The sequence below is a fragment of the Theropithecus gelada genome, chromosome 7b (genome assembly GCF_003255815.1).
Source record: "Theropithecus gelada isolate Dixy chromosome 7b, Tgel_1.0, whole genome shotgun sequence".
Lineage (NCBI taxonomy): Eukaryota > Metazoa > Chordata > Mammalia > Primates > Cercopithecidae > Theropithecus > Theropithecus gelada.
This window is the reverse complement of record NC_037675.1, coordinates 63,001,684-63,023,934: the sequence shown is the minus strand read 5'-3', so window position 1 is coordinate 63,023,934 and position 22,251 is coordinate 63,001,684. Positions and strand designations below refer to the sequence as shown.

At 39.5% G+C, this 22,251-nt stretch overlaps 1 long non-coding RNA gene across 1 annotated transcript in view; it reads right to left on the bottom strand.

Moving 5' to 3' along the window:
- Nucleotides 1–3,795: 3,795 nt before the first annotated feature.
- LOC112629256 overlaps nucleotides 3,796–22,251 on the bottom strand; it is an 84,958-nt gene continuing 66,502 nt past the window's right edge. Inside the window, exons 2-3 of the long non-coding RNA XR_003120558.1 lie at nucleotides 7,509–7,564; nucleotides 3,796–4,880 (exon numbers count right to left, since the gene is read on the bottom strand). This is a non-coding gene — a long non-coding RNA (uncharacterized LOC112629256). The remainder of the gene's footprint in view (nucleotides 4,881–7,508; nucleotides 7,565–22,251) is intronic.

Genomic DNA, 22,251 nt, shown 5'->3' with positions numbered 1-22,251 from the left:
ATGTCCAAATGTAATTTAGCACTTTCCTATAATTACACTTTTTCTAACAAGTGTATTTGTTTGTGCTTGCAGTTTTCTATAATTTAATTGCTTGGTCATTCAGAAAATCCTTTACATTTTTAATGCAGATATCCTATTTATGTAGCGCCAATTTATTAACTTTGGTAATTTTTTCTGTTGATGCTATTTTGTGAAAACACTGCATTTTTGTTTTGTTTTGTTTTGTTTTGTTTTGAGACAGAGTCTTGCTCTGTCCCCCAAGCTGCAGTGCAGTGGTGCGATCTCAGCTTACTGCAACCTCTACCTCCTGGGTTCAAGTGATTCTGCTGCCTCAGCCTCCCAAGTAGATGGGATTACAGTCGTGCACCACCATGCCCAGCTAATTTTTGTATTTTTAGTGGAGATGGGGTTTCGCCATGTTGGCCAGGCTGGTCTCGAACATCTGGCCTCAAGTAATTCACCTGCCTCAGTCTCGCAAAGTGCTGGGATTACAGATTCGTAAGCCACCGTACCAGGCCAAAACACTGCATTTTTATCCCAAAGGGAGTCTAATGTATTCCTCTCATTCTAGAGTTAAAAAATCTGAGCCTGCAGAAACTAAGTAGCTCTTCAAGGTTAATAAGTACTGGAGTAGTTGACAGAGTTGAGACTAGACCTGGATCCTCCAGGGCTTTTTCTTTTCTTTCTGCAGGGGAAGAATTTTTCATCACTTCATGTGTTTTGTCACAGGGCTTACAAAAATCTTACCAGTAATTTAAATGAGTAACCAACTTCTCTTCTGATTGTTAAGATTATATCAACAGTTTTCTAATGATTGCAAATTTGGTACCAGGGAGGCTTTCTCCCATTTGAATGTAGGGGCAGTATTTTCCAGAATCACTCTTCTACAAGTCACTGAAAAACAAGCAAAATATTTACATTTAGATGAATATGGTGTTGGGCCATCTAACTTGCTAGTAATCAGTCTGCACCTGTACTTGCAACAGCTGTGTTCAGATTCGATTTTCTTTTTTCTGAGAACATCAGTAATACAAAGCAACTTCCATCCATCTCCTTGCTTAAATCTCATTAGAACTTTGGAAGGCCAAGATGGGAGGATTGCTTGAGTTCAGGAGTTTGAGACCAGCCTGGGTAACATAGTGAGACTTTGTCTCTACAAAAAATAAAAGATTAGCTGGGTGGTGGCACTTACCTGTAGTCCCAGGTACTCAGGAGGCTGAGGCAAGAGGCTGAGGTGGGAGGCTGAGGCAAGAGGATCACTTGAGCCCAGGAATTTGAGGCTGCAGAGAGCCATGATCATGCCACTGCACTCCAGGGTAGGCAACAGTGAGACCTTGTCTCAAAAAAAAAAAAAAAAAAAAAAAAAAATCCACAAAAATCTCATTAGAAAGAATTTCAGGAAAAAGAAATCCAAATATTTCGTATTGAAGAATTCAAATTGCATCTGCAAAGTAGGTATTATAGAACACACTCTTGTAAGCCATCACTGCCAAAACTAATGTTTTTGTTTATGAAAGAAGTTCATTTAAGGACCTCCATTTCGATTAGTATCATATCAAAAACAAACTAGCAGGCAAATTAAGAAACAACTGAGGGCCGGGCGTGGTAGCTCAGGCCTGTAGTCCCAGCACTTTGGGAGGCTGAGGTGGGTGGATTACCTGAGGTCAGAAGTTTGAGACCAGCCTGGCCAACGTGGTAAAACCCCGTCTCTGCTAAAAATACAAAAAATTAGCCAGATATAGCCAAATGTGGTGGCGGGTGCCTGTAATCCCAGCTTCTCTGGAGGCTGAGGCAGGAGAATAGCTTGAACCCAGGAGGCGGAGGTTGCGGTGAGCTGAAGTCGCACCATTGCACTCCAGCCTGGGTGACAGAGTGGTACTCTGTCTAAAAAAAAAACAAACAAACAAAAAAAGAGAGAAACAACTAGGGGAACAACCAGTAAAACCACCTAGATGATATAAATGGGAAATCATTGCCAGAATCTATGTGGTTAACAGGCAAGATATAGCTCTCTGACCAATCCTTGTACTAACCATGATACCTGTTATTTCTTCTAAACAGAATCTGAATTAAAGCTCTCAAAAAGCAGCCATTTTACTTGAGGGCGGGAGTATCACTGACTAGTGATCCAGATTAATTTATAACTAGATTAACTAGGTTGTGATCATCTTAGAAAGCAGGAATAAGTCTCTAATAGGTTTGGATTCGTCTTTAGGGTGTCCAGGTATAGGTGGGATGGATTAGAACTGTGTTTCCCAAACTTAAGTCATTTGCCAATTACTTTTAGGATTTTTGCCACTTCTGATCATGTACCACTTTTTTATATTTCTTATGTCATATTTTTCTTTAAGATGACTTAATTTGAAACTTAAATACATTTGTTTTAAAAAAGACTTTATCACTCCTGTAAATAGGAAACCAGCATCACTCGCTATAAACAGATAGTAATTGTGTGCTGATTGTGGTGGATCGTGTCTGTAATACCAGCACTTTGGGAAGCCAAGGTGGGAGGATCACTTGAGCCCAGAAGTATGAGACCAGCCTGGGCAACACAGCAAGACCCCATCTCTACAAAAAATAAAAAATTAGCCGGATGTGGTGCTGTATGCCTACAGTCCCAGCTACTTGAGGAGCTGACAGGGGAGGATCCCACCTCCTGAGTCCAGGAGTTAGAGGCTGTAGTGAGCTGTGATAGCGCCACTGCACTCAGCCTGGGCAACAGAGTGAGACACTACATCAAAAAAGAAAAGACAGTAATTGTGAAAATAAAGAAAATAAAAACCAATGTTATTATATTTTAGTTAAATACCATCATCTCAGAAGGCTGTGATCCCAAAATCTGCTATCTTTTTGTTGAAAAATAGAGTAGTGAACACCAGAAGTGTTAAATATGTGCTAACATCAAACTAAGACTTTTCTCCTGAGGCAATCAAAAGAACTGAAGAAAACTGGAAAAGGAAAAACCTGCCTCTGCCATGTCCCCTCCTGCCGTTCTCCATTGCCTCATCCTGTGTTAGCTCCCGGGGCCTCCATGCTGTTCTGTTCCACCAGTTCACTGAGTTCACTCCTGTCTCAGTACCTTCACACTTGCGGTTCCCTCCAACCGGATACATAAGTTTTCCCCAGATCCTTACAGAGTTCCATCGCTCACTGGCCTCTACTCAAAGGCTGTTTTTCCTTTTCTTTTCTTTCTTTCTTTTTTTTTTTTTTTTGAGACGGAGTCTGGCTCTGTTGACCAGGCTGGAGTGCAATGGTGCAATCTCAGCTCACTGCAACCTCTGCCTCCTGGGTTCAAGCAATTCTCCTGCCTCAGCCTCTGGAGTAGCTGGGATTACAGGTGCCTGCCACCATACCTGGCTAATTTTTGTATTTTTAGTAGAGACAGGGTTTCACCATGTTGGCCAGGCTGGTCTCGAACTCCTGACCTCAGGTGATCTGCCTGCCTCAGCCTCCCAAAATGCTGGGATTACAGGTGTGAGCCACTGCGCCCGGCCAAATGCTGCTTTTTCTAATAGGTGTTCCCTGACTGACCACAGTCAGTAAAATAGCTCCTCATTCATTCATTCATTCATTCATTCATTCATTCTGGGTGAACTTCCATTGCAGCCCAGCTATTTGGCTTCCTACCTTGTCTTACCCTGTTTTTTTCTGAATGGCTGGATTCTCTTTGTTATATAGCCAACCAAAAATATAATTTATTCTTCTCTTGTTAGTTAAATAATATTGTTTGGTTTATAGGTAGGGTTAATTTTTATTTAAAAACATATATGCGTAAAAATGACAGAAGAATATATGAAACACTTTAACCATATAATCTTCGGGTAGTAGGAGTTGTGGTGATTTTTATTTCCTTTGTTATACTTTTCTGTATTGACTGATTTTATTCCCAGTAAATTCAGTTTAAGATGACAAAATCTCTGTTTTTTGTAGTCATAAACTTGTACTAGTCATAAACATGTGCTAGCTCCATGTGAAAAAATTAGTGCTGTTCAACATAAATTCTCAGGATATTATACTCGAGGGCCAGTAAGAATAAGAGCAAAGAAACAAGCTTTAAGGCGAGTAAATTAGATGACGAGAGAAAACCTAGTCTACAAAGTTACCATTTAAATCCTTAACTCCAGGCAGCTATTTCATAAATGGTTTTGTTTGGTCATACAAGGTGACCATGGGTCACATAAGGTAATGTTAAAATCACAAGTCAGGGTTTCTGTCTGACTGCTGGTGGGCCAGATATCTTCCCCTCCCATGAAAGAAAAATCATTCTGTAGTGTTAAGAATCTTGTCAAGTCTGTAGTAATGAGCACTTCCTCTTCCCCCACCAAGCCCCTCACCCCAAATTCTGCTTGGGGCATTATACTGCAGGCTAATGATCTAAACAAAATTAAGATTGGTTAAATTAATAATTCCACGTTCCCAATTAAGAATTTATTTTGCGCTTAAGATATTGATCCATAGTCCTGTGTATATTTTTAATGCAAGCAAATATTAGTGAAGCAAATTTGTCATTTTCATTTGTGTATTTTGGACAAAGGTTTGTTTATACTCAGTGAAATGTTAATTTGTCTGGTTATTTCTCCTTTTCCCAGCAAAGAATATTTAATCTCCTTTCTGAAAATGATTCGATTTGGGCAGCAAATCCTATGCTGAGAATTCTTCCCAGATCTCAAGTTATATAACTGAACAGATGGCATTCGCATGGCTTTGACAGGTCAGGCTGCGATCACAGGACATCCTGAGGAAGCAGCTCGGAAGCCTTCCCAAGGAGAGTGGGAAGATCCCGTGAGTGAGCAGGCATGTGTGGCTGTGGGGTTGGGTGAAGAAATGCACTCTGACTCAGCTTCCCATCTTCACGGCCCAGGAGCAAATTCTTCAGGATCCTGAAAGAGGTACAAATAATCCTGCAGAAACTAGTGGTACATTTGATTGAATCAGAAAAATAAACAAATCTTTCCTGTGGGAGAAAACAAAGTTTCTCAGGGAATGTGATACAGGGAGAGTGATTGGTTTGTGGTCATGGTTGAAATGCCACAGGTAGATGGACAGTGAATTGGATGTGTTCTAATTGTATCTTGGGCTTGCAGCATGATGGGGCAAAAATGGGAAAAATATCCCTGTCTTCACAGAGTTTGCAGCTTACTGGGAGAGAAAAAAATCAGTCGCTCAGTCAATAAATACATGAACAAATACACACATGACTGTGATAAGGGCCAAAGAGAAAACAAAATATGCCGGGAAGGGGGATACAGAGATGTGTGTATAAAATTTTAGATAGAAATCCTCTTTTAAAAAGTATGTCATTTGAGTAAAGAAAGACCTGACGGAAATGAGAGAGAAAACCATGTGTATAGCAGGGAAAGAGAACTCCAGTGAGCGGAGACAGCCAATGCAAATGCCCTGAGCCAAGGGAAATGCCCGGAGTGTCCAGGGACCCATAAAAATCCCAGTGCGGCAAAAGCAGAGTACACCGGGAAAGAAGTGTGCAAGATGAGGTTTGAAAGCCAATGTGAGGTCAGATCATACAGAGTCTTAAAGCTCACAGCCTGGAATTGCCATTTCTTCTGAGTGAGATGGAAAATATTAGAAGGGTTTGGAGCAGACAAATGACATGATTTGGATTATTGTTTACTGGGATCACTCTTTGGAGGAAATAGATTGTGGGGCAGCAAGGGCAGAGGCAAGGGGCAGAGCAGTGAGGGGCAGGGAAGAAGCATCTAGAAGGTTATTGAGATAACCCAGGCAAGAGAGGAAGGTGGATTGGACCAGGATGGTGGCAATCTAAGCAGCAAGAAGTGGGTAAATTCTGGATATATTTTGAAGGTAGAATCAACAGGTCTGGTTAATGGATTAGATGCATTGTATGAGAGAAAAAAAAAAAGAGGAGTTCAGAGTTATTCCAAGGTTTGGGTGCTACACAACTGGAAAGACGGAGTAGATGTGAGAAGCTTAATAAGAAGGAGGAGAATGTGGGAAGGGCAGGTTTGGAGGATATCAGGACATCTGTTTGGAATATATTATGTTTGAGATGTTGAGTGGGCAATTTAATGCACAAGTCTGATGTGCTAAGGAGAGATTTGGGCTGAAAATATAAATGAGACAGTCATCAGTACAGACATGGCATTTAAAGCCGTGAGGCTCCATGAGTTCACCTAGTGATGGATAGTGCGTACAGAAACTAAGAGAATATGCAGACAGTGATAGTCTGTATGGAATGCTGCTGGTAAGTCCAATGAGGCAAGCTGACCATTGAGTTTAGCCATATGCAAGTCATCACTGATCTTTATAAGACCAGCTTTTTAGAATCTAGAGCAAAAGGTTTGCTGGACTGGGTTCAAGGGAGAATGCAGACATTGGACAGCAAACAAAGACACTCCATTCAAAAACATTTGCTTTACAGGGAAGAGGAGAGATAGTGGTAGTTGGATGGGAAGACGGGATCAAGAGAGGATTTTTAAATTTTTTAAATTGAAGTACTATATATATGGTAAAGATGCTTACTGCTTGTGTATCGCTCCATAATTTCCACAACCAAACACACCGAAGTAACTAGTACTCATTTCAAGAAAAATAATATTGCTAGTCCCCAAAGTCTCCTGCCTGCTCCCTCTCAATCACTGTCCCCAAGGGCAACAACTATCTTGAACTGACTTCTAAAACCCAATTCATTTTCCTACTTTTGTACTTTGCATAAATGAAATCATACAGTTCATGCTTTTCTGCATCTGGTTTCTTTGCCTGTATGTTACATTTGTCATATTCATCTATATTGTTGCCTGTAGTGACGGTTTGATCATTCTTATTGCTATATAATAATCTATTGTGTGAGTATACCAAGATTTATTGATCCCTTCTACTGCTGCTGGACACATGGGTATTTTCCAGTTTTACAAATAGTGCTCCTATGAGCATTCTAGTACATGTCGTTTGGTGAGCGACATTTTATTGGGTATATTGCATACACATTTAATTGGGTATATTTCTGTGAGTGGAATTGCTGGGGCATAGAGAATGCGTATGTTCAGGTTTAGTTTTCCAAAATAGATATATCGATTTATGCTCCCACCAGCACTGTAAGAGAGACTTTATCAGTAATAGGGGTGATATTATAATATCTTCATCTGTTACTCCTTTGTCTTATATCTTAATTTTTTGAGAATGAAGGGGGTGAAGAGGGGTAGTGATTACTGGGCCCCCTCAAAATCTTAAGGAAGAGACTGCTGCTCATAGGGTTGTTGTGAGGAGTGACCCACTGTAAAATACCTGGCATCATCCGGGCCCAGGACATGTATCCAGCATATGTTAGTTGTCACTCTAATTTTGTAGTCACCCTCTCAGCCTTGTCTCCAGGCAGAGGTCAAGGTAAAGCAGTGATAACTGCAGTTTCCTTCTCCTCCAAATCACACTCATCCATCCAATTTGCTTTATAGCACTGGGAAAGGGTGAGCGCTCAGGGTGCTTCACTGACCATATTGCAGGACCAAGAATAAGTAGCACAGAAGCTCACATACCCCTCTTCATAAATTTCTCTGCCTCCTTCTGTTAGACCAGGCGTTTCATCAGGTTCCTGAAGGGGTTAAAGAAGAGTCCTGTGTTCGATTTCATTGCAAGTCATCTAATAAACCCTCTATAGAAAAAGCATACTCTAGAGATGGTTTATACCACCATTGAACTCTAATAGTAGCAATCCTAAGGAGGGCTGGTTAAATTATAGCTGGACGTAATTCCTTGCCATTTGTCGCTATCTGGAGATGTTCATTGTTTATTAACGAATAAATTTAATATACTTCTGCATTAAAAAAATTTCTTTCCTTATAGCTATGTCCATCCAAAAGGAGCATATGTGATTAAAATCATCACCAAGGAGATGAACTGATTTTTACAGGATTGTGTCTGATTATATCTTTTATTCCCACATCAAAACATATTTCAGTGATGTAATCTAGGTAAAACCAAAATCTTCTCTATAGTGTGTTTATATATACTAAAAGGATATATATATACACTTTAATTTTTAGAACAGTTTGGACTTGCAAAAAATTATAAAGATAGTAAAGAGAGTTCCTATGTGCTCCATATCCAGTTTCTCCTATTATTAACAACTTATATTTCTATAGTACATTTGTTATAATTAGTGAATCACTACCTGTATATTATTAACAAGTCAATACTTTATTCAGATTTCCTTTGTATTTATCTAATGTCCTTCTTTATTTTTGTTTGAAACAGAGTTTTGCTCTTGTCACCTAGGCTGGAGTGCAATGGTGTGATCTTGGCTCCCTGCAACCTCTGCCTCCCCGGTTCAAGCGATTCTCCTGCCTCAGCCTCCCGAGTAGCTGGGATTACAGGTGCCCGCCACCATGCCCAGCCAATTTTTAAATTTTCAGTAGAGACAGGGTTTCACCCTGTTGACTAGGCTGGTCTCGAACTTCTGACCTCTGGTGATCCACTTGTCTTGACCTCCCAAAGTGCTGGGATTACAGGCATGAGCCACTGCACCCGGCCCCTAATGTCCTTCTATTTCAGAATCCCATCCAGGATACCATATTACATTAGTTGTTGTGTTTCCTTAGGCTCCTCTTGGCTGTGATGATTTTTCAGATTTACCTTGTTTTTGAGAAATACTCATCAAATATTTTGTAGATTGCTCCTTAATTGGTATTTATTTGATTTTTTTTTTTGCATGATTAGACTGGATTATGGGTTTTTGGGTAGAAAACCACAAAGATAAAGAGGCTTTTTGTTGCATGTATCATGGGTACATTCCATCAACATGACTTATTACTGTTGATATTGATCTTGATTGCTCGGCTCAGGTAATTTGTCATGTTCTTCACCGTAAAGTTAAACCATGTCTATGCTGCACCCTTTGGAAGGAAGTTACTACATACAGCCCACATCAAAGGAGTAGGGGGTTATGTTCCACCTCTTTGAGTGTAGAATATCTACAGAAATTATTTGGAATTCTTCTGCATGGGAGATTTGTCATTTTCCTTGATTTATTTATTCAATTATTCATTTATAATAGTGTGAACTCATAGTTATTTAATACTTTCAGTTATAGTTTAATATTGCATTATTTTGTGGTTCAAATTGTTTCAAGTTTGGCCATGAGGAGCTCTTGTTGAAGTTGGCTCCTCTATCCCTTTGAGATCCTCCTATCATTTCGTGTGTGTGTGTGTGTGTGTGTGTGTGTGTGTGTGTATGTGTTAGATACTTACTTTCCGGCACTACAAGATGCTCCAGGGCCAACTTGTATATATGCTAACTCAATCTTAGAATCAGCAGTTTCTCCAAGGAGCTCTAGTTTCTTTTACTGGAGAACAGTATTAAAGCCAATATCTGGGCACTAGAAGTTCTCCTTGCTACTGGGGTGTCATTGCTTTCTAGGCTCTCTTAGCTGACACAACAAGGAAATATGTACAGTAAACTCTGTATATATGTACAAATATCTGTAAATATTTCTATATGTAACCATAGGTATCTATGTTAAGCTAAACATGAGTGAATTCATACTGATAGCCCCAACTCTAATTCATTACCACATGGACCAACCCAGCCTATTCCCATTGCTTATCTGTGAACTCCATGAGAAATCTGGCTCCCACCATCTGCCATGCATTTACTTAATTGCTAATTCTGGTAAAAGTGCACAGCAGTATTAGAACCGTTAACTTGAAACCTTATGGGAAACAACTTTATTAAGTACAGTTTTATGGACATTTTCTTTCGCCTTTAGTCTTACAGACTCCTCTCATTTCCAAAAATCACTTAGGTCAGCATCTTTTCCTCCCACCTCCTTCAGTGAAGCTGCTTTACAGATTTTTAATATAGTTAGATTGTTTTGTCACTGCAGTCCATTCTAGGACCCTTGACCTTCTAAATGATCTTGAAAATGTGCATACACTAATGTTTACTCTTTGTTCTATAAAGTTCCATGGGTTTTGATATATGCAGTGTCATATATCCATAACTACAGTATTACATAGACAGTTTTACCACTCTAAGAAATTTCTCCTGCTTAACCTATTTAATCCTTCCTCCCCTCTCCCTGAGCCCCTGGAAATCAATGCATTTTTTTTTTTAACTGTCTCCATAGTTTTGCCTTTTCCAGAATGTGATATAATTGTAAACATACAGTATGTAGCCTTTCAGATTGGGTTGTTTCACTCGAAACTATGCATTTAAGATTCATTCATGTCTTTTTGTGATTCGACAGCTCATTTATTTTTATCATCAAATAATATCCCATCAACTGGCTGTACCACAGTTTATTGATCCATTCACCTATTGAAGGATATCTTAGTTGCTCCCAGTTTTTGGTCATTATGAATACAGCTGCTATAAATATTTGTTTGCAGGGTTTTGTGTGGATATATATCTCAAATCAGTTGCATAAACACCTAAAGGTTCCAATGCTGAATCATATGGTAAGACTGTGTTTAGCTTCTCTGCCCTGTTTAGCTAGCATGTGCCACTCCTCAAAGCCAGGTGGTGACCACCCTACAATCATCAACAGTCATCATCACCAGTTATTTCACTATTTCTTCCACCCTCATTCCAATTTTCAGTACATAAATACGTCTATTGAGTGTACCTCCTGTGTAAGAATAATCATTCTTTATACTTTTCAAAGTCCTTTCACATGCATTATCACAATATCTCTAAAATAGCAGTATAGGAGCCAACCTGTTCCAGGCAGAATCCTGGCTCTGATCCTAACCTATGGCCTGACACAGGGAAAGTATCTGAATCTTTTCACCTGTAAAAGGGGATACTGCAGCACCTATCTAAACTTACCTGTCCATGTTGTAAAGATTTAATGAGTGTTTAGGGTAGCACCACTTCTTGGACCATGTCACACGCTGTTTGAAGGCTCAGCCAAGATTAGAATGCGAATCTTTTGACTCCTATTCCTATGCTTCTTATCCTAGAAATGAGATTATTCCCCCAACCTCTTTTCCCTGCAACTTCGGCCAATATGGGGGCCTCGGTGGCATCAAAGCAATTGACCTAACAATCAATTTAGGAAAGGCTCTGGTATTTTTTGTGCACATGCATGGTAGGTGAAGGATCTGTTTATAGTCAAGTAGGATGATCCAATAACCATTGACAGAAATAGTCTTTTCTTATCTTTAATGAATAAAAAGAATAGCAGACTTCATTTTAATATCTAGGCTCTTAGATCAATCAAGGGGCTAAGTACTGAAATAGTTTAAAAATCCATAAATTGAACTGCATGAACATGAATCTGTGCATTAAATTCTATGGACATAAAATGAATCTGTTCAAAAACAAGTTTGGGCAGTTCACATCTGGTATGTAGTGTTTTCAGAGTAAGGTTTAATTATTTTAAGAGGTTTTAAAACTCTGTATCCCAGCCAGAGAATGCTTATCTGCTTTATGCTAGTTTTTACCTGCAGAGTTTTTGTCTCTGTGACATCATATATTTATTTGCTGCTATATTTTAGAATGCATTGCACAACAGTGGGAACTGATCTAAGAAAGTTAATCATATTCTGGCAGTCACTGAGCAGGCTGGCAATTAATGAGAAAGTTTGAAGAAAAATGTTATTTCAGAAGACACCACAGCCTATTCTATATGGTCAAGTTGACTTTTTATGATCAGTTGGTTGCTTATGTTAACAGTGAAAGTGCAAAAATCCTCAAGGACTGATAAGCAAAGATTAATATTGTGTTTACAAAATAAGCAAACACAAAATATCCACAATGCTTTCATAGACACACACACACACACACACACACACACACATATGCACATACATGCATGCACAAACACATCTTTGTTGCAACCTGTTCGTCTTGGGCTAGAGGTATGTGTGGGACGTGACTAGAACTATCGGTGAGGATCATCAGGATTTCAAATAACTTGCAATGATTGATATCAGTTATAAAAACACTGAATTATCCAACTGATCATGGCTAGATTATAGTTTGGAAACCATTTATAAATAAAATTATATTCTAGTCACAACAATTTAACAATATAAATATATAGAGAAACTTAAACATACAAACATTTCAAGTAAATGCTAATTGTGACCTAATGCCTTTAGTAGAGAAGAATAATAAGAAAATTCAATTAGTGTTCTGTTTATAACTCTAATGCAAAAGATAGTTCTCTATCAGTTGAGTCAAATGTTTGTATCTTGATTATGGGCGTCAGAATTTTGAGATCTTTACTGACCTACACTCCTACCAAGAAAAAAAAAAAAAGGAAGAAGTGTGGCATTTATTTGTCCATTAGTTCACTTCGTTCATTCATTCTGCAAATATTCAGCATTTACCATGTACGTGGCATTGAACTTGGCCTGAAGAACAGACAACCTAATGGTGTTTGGAGAATTGAAATAGTTATACTGCAAGTAATCTAATTGATTAAATGTTCTTATTTAAAGTTGAAAACTGAGGCAACAATTCTGGCTAGTTTTACCTATGCACTCTTGTTATGTCCATACCCATCTTCCACTAAACTTCTCTTGTCATTCTTCCCTATTTTCTAACCACTATTAAAACTCTGACAGATATATTGTTATTCACATTAATATACAATTAAGTTGGTTAATGATCCTAATCCATTCACTTCAACTACGTAAGTACAATGTAAGTGAAATAAACACGTCATTTAAAAATGAGGTCTGATCAGTACCATAAGACAGGGCAAAAAGTAAAATAAAGAAAATGAGGTCTGAGATTAAAATTTTTCATTTAAAAACATCAAAACTGAACCCAGAAATGATCACAATAGAAGCAGACAGACATTCCTTAGAACCTCTTTCTACTTTCTATTTCCTAAAATGGTTTTTCTCTGTTTTATTTCATTTTGTATCACAGACGACTATTTGGTTTAGTGTGTCTAATTCCTCTGAAATTAGATTTGCAGAACATATTATTTCATTTTAATATAAAAGTTTTTGAATCACAGCCAAATTGCTGTAGGACAAGCAGATTTTGTTTTCTTACAATTTCATTAGTAAAAAAAATGAGGATACCAATATTGAAATGTCACAGATATGGAATTTTAAGTCAAACATCTGTGTTCCCTTAAAGGGGAATATATTTTCTGAAGCTTGGGAGCCTCTATTAGTGAACAAATTAGTTAAACAGACATTTGCAATGAAAAAAAAAACCCATCAGTTTTGTTGAATTATTTTTGTTTTATTATGGGTTTATTTCATTCTTAAAAGTAGAAAAAAATACATAAAATAATAGAAGAATAAGAAATAAAACAATTACTTGAGGCTCTACTAGGCAAATGATTCTGACGTGCTTCACTGAACACATGATGTAACCTGAGCCCCTGTCTCTGGCTTGACAGAGCATCTGTTTCTCACAGATGCCTGAAAAACACCCTGCTCCTCTGGATGCTGGGGCGCATTTCTGAGCATTACATTACCTTTAGCAAAGAGTGCAAACACGTATTCTGTTTGTGAGTGATGGAAGAATGTAGACAGTTGTGTTGTGCATAACATCTACCTCCTTCTATGTATATATGCTCCTGTACCCAAAAGAAAAGTCACACTTAATTCATGGTCCATGGCTGTAGAAACAATAAGAAATACCACATCTCATACTGCAAAAAAGCAGGTAGAAGACCCAATATCTCTTATTTAGATATATTGTAGTAGTAAAAGAGCACATACCCAGTACAAAGGAAGGGGCATCTGCTTTTCTTAGTTCTGGGGATGGCTATGTTTAATAACTTCAGAGGAACACTGATGAGATGGAAGACACGTGCATGTCTCTTTTTTCCCCCTATTGCAAAAAGAGCCCTGGTACAGAGCACTCAGTGGATACTCATAAATATTTGTTGAGTGAATGAAAAGAGAACAACGAGAACTGTGATGCATTTCTAAAACAGGACTAAAACAGGCCACATGGTTAAAGTAAATGAAGATACTTAGCCAGAGAGGAGGAGACTCAGGGAGCACAATAGTTCTCTTTGTATTTGAAATAAATTTTCACGTAGAGGAAGAGCTAGATTCAACCTGAGTGACCTAGGGAACAAAATAAGTGACTGTATAAAGAGGAACATGCAATTAGAGCTGCCCCAAATGGAAGAGTAACCACTGGAATAACTCTTGTTAAGTCTTGACCATTCTAATTCTTACCCAGTTTCTACAACTTTCTGTTACCAAAGTTGCTCATTCATTCACCCATTCATTCAAAAACACATATTTACATGGGTGAACACTTATCTCCAAACTCATCAAATTGTATACATTAAATATGTACAGTGTTTTGTGTGACAATCATACCTCAATAAAGTAGTTTTAAAAACAGCCACCATCACCAAAAATCCCCCACAAAAATACATCTTGAGCACCTTCAGCATACAGGTACTCTATCAGGTTCTGGGGAAATAACTGTGAACCCAACAAACATGGCCTCTTTTCTCATTCAGTTTAGAAGCTGGTGAAGGAAACAGACAAGGTAGTCAGACAAATCCTTTACCAATGATCATGCAACTTTGGTTTCAGTAAAGTCAGTTGCTTAAATCAGAGTTGCATGATCACTTGTAAAGGATAACAAAAAGGGAAATCCTGAATCATGTAAGGTCTAGACAGGATGATCTCACTAGTCTTTCCAACTTTTGAGATTCCTAGAATACTGTGCTTTCTCCCTGCATTCTCATCTCAGTAAATTGTCCCGTGATGACACCCGGAAGTCATTATGTTCACTCTCATCCTCCTCATCTCTACTGTGAAGTCACTACTGACTCTTGACCATTCTAATTCTAGTTCCCACACTCATCACAAGGGTGTCCTCAGGGTAGCTGGCTGACACCTCCTGAGTCCACATCTCCGGTCCAGCAGCGTGCGAATGATAAAGTACAGCACCCCATGAGATCCTAATGAGGTTGGTTTGCTGATAATAGGTTGAGAAATAAGATTCTTCTGTGTGACGGGTTGAATGGTGGTCCCCATAAAGATATATCCACGTCCAAATCCCTGGAAACTGTGAATGCTACCTTACTTGGAAAAAGTCTTTGCAGATGTAATTAAGTTAAGGATCTTGAGATGAAATCTTCCTGGATTCCCCAGTGGGCCTTAACTCCAGTCCCAAGTGTCCTTCTAAGAGACAGAAGAGGACACAACAAACACACAGAGGAGGAGGTAATATGAAGATGGAGTCAGAGAATGAATGGATGTGGCCACGAGCCAAGGAAGCCAAGGACTGGCAACAGTCACCAGAGGCTTGAAGAGGCAAGGAAGGATTCTCCCCTGTAGCCTCCAGGAGGAGTGTGATGACACCTTGATTTCAGACTTCTGGCCTCTATAATGATGAGAAAATAATTCTTCTGTTGTTTTAAGCCACTTAGTTTGTGGCAATTTGTTTAGAAGCCCTAAAAACTAACCCATTATGCCTCCCACCATCCAATACAAACAGTTCATCACAGTGCTATCAGGGGGATCTTGCTAAATGTGAATCTGACCAACATATACCCCTGCTTTAAACCCCTTGTTTCTCTGCAACCCGTAGGCAGCACGTCCTTTCCTTGCTATGATGCCATGAAAGACTGTTCACTTGTATGACACACTTCCCTGGGGGGACACAGGTGATGCTCAACTCATAGCATGATGAAGTCAATGCCTCTGTCCCTCCCACTCAAGAATTCATATGAGAATAAAACTGATGAAACTTTTACAGGGATAGACACTCTAATTTAATTTAAACAAAATAAAAACAGAAAAGAAACCATCTTCAATCTGCTCCTGCTGTTAGGTGACTTGGAACACACCTCCACGGATTGTGCTCCGCTGACTGCTGCCTGCCTTCCTCTCCAGCTGCCTCCCGGAGCACGTTTTGCTTCAGCAAACTGACTCGCATTCAGTGCCTAGGACACATGGCAGTCACTTGTGCCTCTTTGCCTTTGCACATCCTTTTCCCTTTGCTTGGAATGCCCTTACCACACATAGCCACCTCACAAACTCCTATTCATCTCATAAAGTCAAATTTGTAATCCATTTACTCCAGGAAGCCTCTCTGCCCACTTAGTTTCATCATTCCCTTTCTTATGCAATGATCTTACTGTTTATAAAATATAACGTTTTATTTTATTACACCATATTGTAATTCTTTGTTTATGTATCCATTTCTTTGAAAGCCAGGCCATATTAAACTCATTTTATTCAGCCTTAATGAAAAGAAAAAAAGAAGATCCTGCCATTTGCCACAACATGGATGGGTGTGGAGGACATGCTGAGTGAAATATGCCAGACACAGAAAGAAAAATATTGCATGATCTCACGTATATGTGGATTATTTTTAAAAAGAGTCTTATATACAGAAACAGTGAGTACAACAGCGGTTACTATGGGCAAGGGGAGGGGAGGAAATGCAGTGACATAGGTCAAAGGATACAAAGTAGCAGATACAAACAAGTCTAGAGATCTAATGTATAACATGGGGATTATAGTTAATAAAACTTGCATTGGGGTCAGGTGCGGAGCTCACCCAGCACTTTGGGAGGCCGAGGTGGGCGGATACTTCAGGCCAGGAGATTGAGACCAGCCTGGCCAACATGGTGAAACCCAGTCTCTACTAAAAATACAAAAATTAGCTTGGCTTAATCCCAGCTACTTGAGAGACTGAGGCACAAGAATCATTTGAACCCAGGAAGTGAGGTTGTAGTGAGCTGAGATCGCACTATTGCACTCCAGGCTGGGCGATGGCGTGAGACTCTGTCTCAACAAACAACAAACAAACAAACAAACAAAAAGCTCGTATTAGGGATTTTTGTTAAATAAGTGTATTTTAGCTGCTGTTGTCACACACACACAAAAGTAACTCTGTGAGATGATAGATATGTTAATCTGCTTTATCATAGTAACGACTTTCCCGTCTATGTGTACCATAACATCATGTTATAAACCTCAAATGTACACAAGAAAATTTATTTTTAAAAAGATGAATAAACTCATCTTGGTATTCTGAGTGCTTAGCATATAGAGGAAACCCACCACCATTCTACTGAATGATATTGATCCAGAATTTATGCTCTGGAATTGGTGAGCACGTTTGAGGGCTGTGATACTTCTTTTGCAATAAACATAACATGAATATTAATATTTAATGAAAATTTTCATGATTTTAGGAGAGAGGCTTGTGAGAGGTTGGTAAAGAAGGTGAAAAAAATGCATTCATTTTTTAGGGAACTCAATTATTAGGCAGCCACACTGGGTTTCATAGAATCGATTTGAGAACTGGGAACATAATGATCTTCATCCAGTTCTGGTGATAAAATTGAAAGGGGATACTTTTATTCTCCACAAGGAGAAATACAAGTAGTTTCAAGAACAAGACAGCACTTCGTCTTCACTTTCACCTGCAGATATGTCCCGGGCCCTGGTCCTTCTAAGTTGTCACCTGCCAATGCCTCTTCACACAGCTTTCTCAGCCCTGCCAGCACAGTCCCTCTTCTTCAGCAACAGAGAAGGGCACTGTGGCTCAGGGTTCCTTTGGGAATGGATGTTTGGAATAAAAATAACGCCACAATACCATTTCCACAAGCGCTCTACATGGCTTTAAAGAAAGCCTCTTGGTAAAAGTGCTTCCATCCCTGTCCTGAAGCTGGGATTCTGCCTGAGCTATTTTCAGCCTTGTTTCCAGTTGCCGCTGGCCAGTGGCAGGATTTCACACTCGGCTGCCACATCTCATTACTGCCCATTGCGCCCTTTTTCGGGAAAGCTTCTCCTCCTAGGCTGACACACGTGGGAGGCAGGCGGGCGAGACACTGCCCCTCCTTGCTCCTGCTGGATGCTATGGCCCTCTGGTGTATTTGCCTTTGGCGAGGCAGGACCTGCGCCTCGTTTTCCTGAAAGATAGTCCCTTCTCTCCCTAGGCTGTGAGCACAGATTTAACCACTTTCTTGGGAAGTTGCAGTCAGAAATGTATCCAGATGAATCCAAATGTGGGAGACTTCTCTACCTTGCTCTCTGCCCTGGAAAGCTGAGCTGCAGGACAACATGGAGAGGTTTCCTTGCACACTGGCTTCTGGAGGGACTCAGCCAATGAGGAGCCCCAGGAGGACACTGAAGGGAGGGGACTGAGGTCAGGTTATATTCCCCTGACTTCCTCCCTGTGATGCTGCCTCTGTGAGGCTGTGGTCCTTGACTTCGGTCACTGCCCCTGTCAAGGCAGTATATATATCTCTCTGCACAGGACCCTTTCCTTCTGACTTCCAGTAACTACAGTTGAGTCTTGAACAATGCAGGGGTTAGAAGTGCTGAGCCCTATGGGGTCAAAAATCCATGTATAACTTTTGACTCTCCCAAAACTTAACCATGAATAGTCCATTGTTGACTGGAAGCCTTATCAATAACATAAACAGCCAATTAACACATATTTTGTATGGATTACATATTGCAAGTAAGCCAGAGAAAAGAAAATGTTAAGAAAATCATAAGGAAGGGAAAATACATTTATAGTACTGAACTGTATTCACTGACATGTAAGTTTATGTTGCCTGTTTTCAAGATGGACATCTGTCTGGAATGGTGAGGAACTGCAGCTGCAAACCTTGATGTATGGTGCATATCGAGCAATTAAACTTTTTCCTTTTTTTTTGAGATGGAGTCTCACTGTCGCCCAGTCTGGAGTGCAGTGGCGCGATCTGGGCTCACTGCGAGCTCCACCTCCCAGGTTCATGCCATTCTCCTGCCTCAGCCTCCCAAGTAGCTGGGACTACAGGCGCCTGCCACCCCACCCGGCTAATTTTTTGTATTTTTAGTAGAGACGGGGTTTCACCGTGTTAGCCAAGATGGTCTTGATCTCCTGACCTCGTGATCCACCTGCCTCAGCCTCCCAAAGTGCTGGGATTACAGGCGTGAGCCACTGCGCCTGGCCTAAACTTTTTCTTGTAATGTCATGACTTTTCTCTGCCTCTTGGGAGAACTTCCAGCATCACTAGTGGCACTTTGTTTGGGTACCACGGTGTTATTCAAGGTTTACAGTATTGCACTAAACAGGATGAAAGATACAGGAGAACCGCAAGATAACTTTTTACAACAAGAAATTTAGTAGAGAGATAAATTGCTTACTTGTAGACGATTAGCAACACACGCGTTTTAAGTGGATACTTGCAACACTTGAGCTCACCACAATGGCAACAGGAGATGGCTATAAAATGATGACAGTAGTATAGTATGTACTGCAGTTAATTTGATGCAGTTAGCAGTTACGATTAATGCTGCATTTTTATGTTTGTTTACATTTCTCAACTGGGAACAGAGCCATGTGTGGTCTGTAAGTGTGTACGTTTTGATACATTTTAACTTTGTATAATAGACTTGTGTATATTTTATGGTAGTAAATGATGAAATAGGCTAGTATCTATAGTATCTACATTTTTTTTTGCATTCATGACATACCTTACTTTTTCTTAATTTTTTCCCTATTTCTAGTCTAAGTGATCTGTTTTTCAAATTGTTACAAATCTCCAAAATATTTGCATATAAATGTAACCGCTCAGTTCAAACATCTTGTTCAAGGGTCAACTGTATTACTTCCCTTTATCCTTTCAGGGCAAGGTGTGGTAACCTCTGTGCAGTTACTAACTTGGGTTATTGCACTGTTCCCTGTGGCTCTATTGTATCTCACCCACACCTTTATAAACAGTACCATTGTAAATCTTATCCAAAGTTGAGTGTGCCAACTATTTGCTGTTGGAGCTTTTACTTTTAGATTCTAGACTGGAGAGACACAAAAGTTTAACTAACAGGGATCTTATAGATTTTGATAGATTATTTGGTTTCAAGGAACCAACTCAGACTTTCATTGAAGAGAGGGTCGACTGAAAGGACACAGTGGATTAAAAACACAAATGAAGTCCAATAAGAGTACATCAACCCCTTTGAGAACTCGAAAGACTATTTTTTGATTTCAGGTCTTGCAGTTTCTTATCTATGTCAACTGTTCCGTTTCCTCTACAGAGCATGTTCCCCTGTTTCTCTTGATTCTTCCTTCATATCTATACCTCACAACTTCAGCTGGTGTGTGATTTTGACTTGCCAAGACACAGATTTCCTTCTTCACCTCTGACCTGGTAGTTGCCCTTACTAATTAAGTAGATGTTGTTGGAGCATAAAGCAAATTAATAAGCAAACTAACAAGATTGTAGTTATCAATGAGGAGATAAAAACCAACTCAAATTCTTTTTGGAAGAGACAGAGTACAAATGAGTGTTTGTAAACGAGGTTCATTGCTTAAGAGATGTACCTACCTATTTCTATAGAATCAAAAATCATGATGTATGTCTATTTATGTACCCATATTTCTCAGAAGTAAGAATCAAGTCTTCTAGAGAGTTGAAGAGAACACTTTTGTTCTCAAACATGATACTTAGGGACAACCTGGGATGAGAGGCCCGAGTTTTTGGTACACAGCAGTTTAGTGGCTTTGCCTCCCTCAAGCTGGTCTGAATCTCTCTGGAACAGACTTGTTTAAAACTACAAATAGGGATAAAGAATCCACAGCAGCTTCAGTCATGAGTTCAGCCACTCACAATGGTTGAGTTTATTAGACTTCAAGAGATGCTTTGAGTAGGCCATGAGAGGACATCTGACCCTTCCTTCTGGTATGCCCAAGCTCTAAACAGAACCTACTGACCAGGACTTTCTTGTCTCAGAGAAATCTGTTCCATAGGAGTGAACTGGTGAAAAGGGTAGAAGGTTAAACCTGGATTTATGTCAGCCAAAATGATATTTGTTGTTAAAAAGATCGTTTACTTTAAAGTATGTGTTTTACATGAGGAAACAGAGACCCAGGAATTATAAGTGGCCTAATCCTGGTCACACAGAGAGTTGATGTATGCTATACCAACTGCTCGTCTTTAATTGATTGCCTATAATACTGAAAGTATTTTCAAATCTAGGATGACCAGGATAGAGGAATAGTTCAGTGTTCATAGAAAACCCCTGGGGGAGTGACTTCCATAATAGGTTGATAAGAGGTGAGGGTAACCATATAACTTATTGTTCAAACTGAGACCGCAGTCAGAGTGAACAGGAGTGTTGTTAATAATGAGGCTAGAACATCAGGCGTAGTGTGGAAGTGTCTGCCTAAATAATAGGCCATTGCCAAGAAGTGGTAAAGAGGAATCTCTAGGCTAATCCAAGAACTCAGGGAGGCTGGGGAAATAGATGTCCATGTGACAAGGTCCTTGTCAGTGATATTTGCCAAGGTTCTGAGCCTCTGGCTACTGAAATATATAGATGATGAATTCCTCTAAAACATGGAGCCTTAGGCTGAGGTTCTTCATGTAATTGGAGGTTTACTGTTCCCTTTGACGGGAAAGGGGAACCATTTATCTCTCAAATTATAGACCACTGGTCTGTTGGACAGCTCTGACTTCTCAAATTATAGGGTCAAGTTTTTCAGTCTAGTACCTTGTATGAGGAACAAAGAAGTTGTGGTGTCAATTCCATACTTGCTCTGTTCTCTTTTATTTCATAGAAAAATAGGTAAGAGAAATGAGAAATGAAAGTTCTCTTAGAGTACATATCAATGTCCTCATCTATCTTACTCCAGAAGCAAGGGACCAAACTATATAATCTGTTTCCAGATCACTGGCCATTAATGCTTCTTCTGTGTTTGTTATGGCACCACTGTCAAAGTTTTGTGTTAATTAAAACTCCAACCCTAAATTGTAGGAAATAGGGTTGTGTTTAAGTTCTCTATCTCTTCTTTCCAAAATACATTTAAATAACTTGTTCCTGTTATGCAAAAAATAGGATCCATGCCTTCCAGTCAGAGCAAAAACGAAGGCAAGTTTTTACTGAGGATTTTTTTTTTTTTAAACAAAAGCAAATAAACCTACTGACTAATAATTTCCAGTAACAGCATTATGGCTAAAGCATAGCAAAACTAAAATCTCTCAATTGATAGTTACTCTTCCTTAATAAATTGAAACATGAAACAACTCCATCAAATAGATAATTTACTCATTCACCTGTTATTTCCTTCTATCAAGGACCCTTAATTTCCTGGCATCTGGCCCTGAACTTGGTATTAGGGGTTAGGTTAATTTATGATGTTTATTTTGGATTTCTTTTTTCTTCTTCTTTCTTCTTTCTTCTTTCTTCTTTCTTCTTTCTTCTTTCTTCTTTCTTCTTTCTTCTTTCTTCTTCTTCTTCTTCTTCCCCTTCCCCTTCCCCTTCCCCTTCTTCTTCTTCTTCTTCTTCCTCCTCCTCCTCCTCCTCCTCCTCCTCCTCCTCCTCCTCCTCCTCCTCC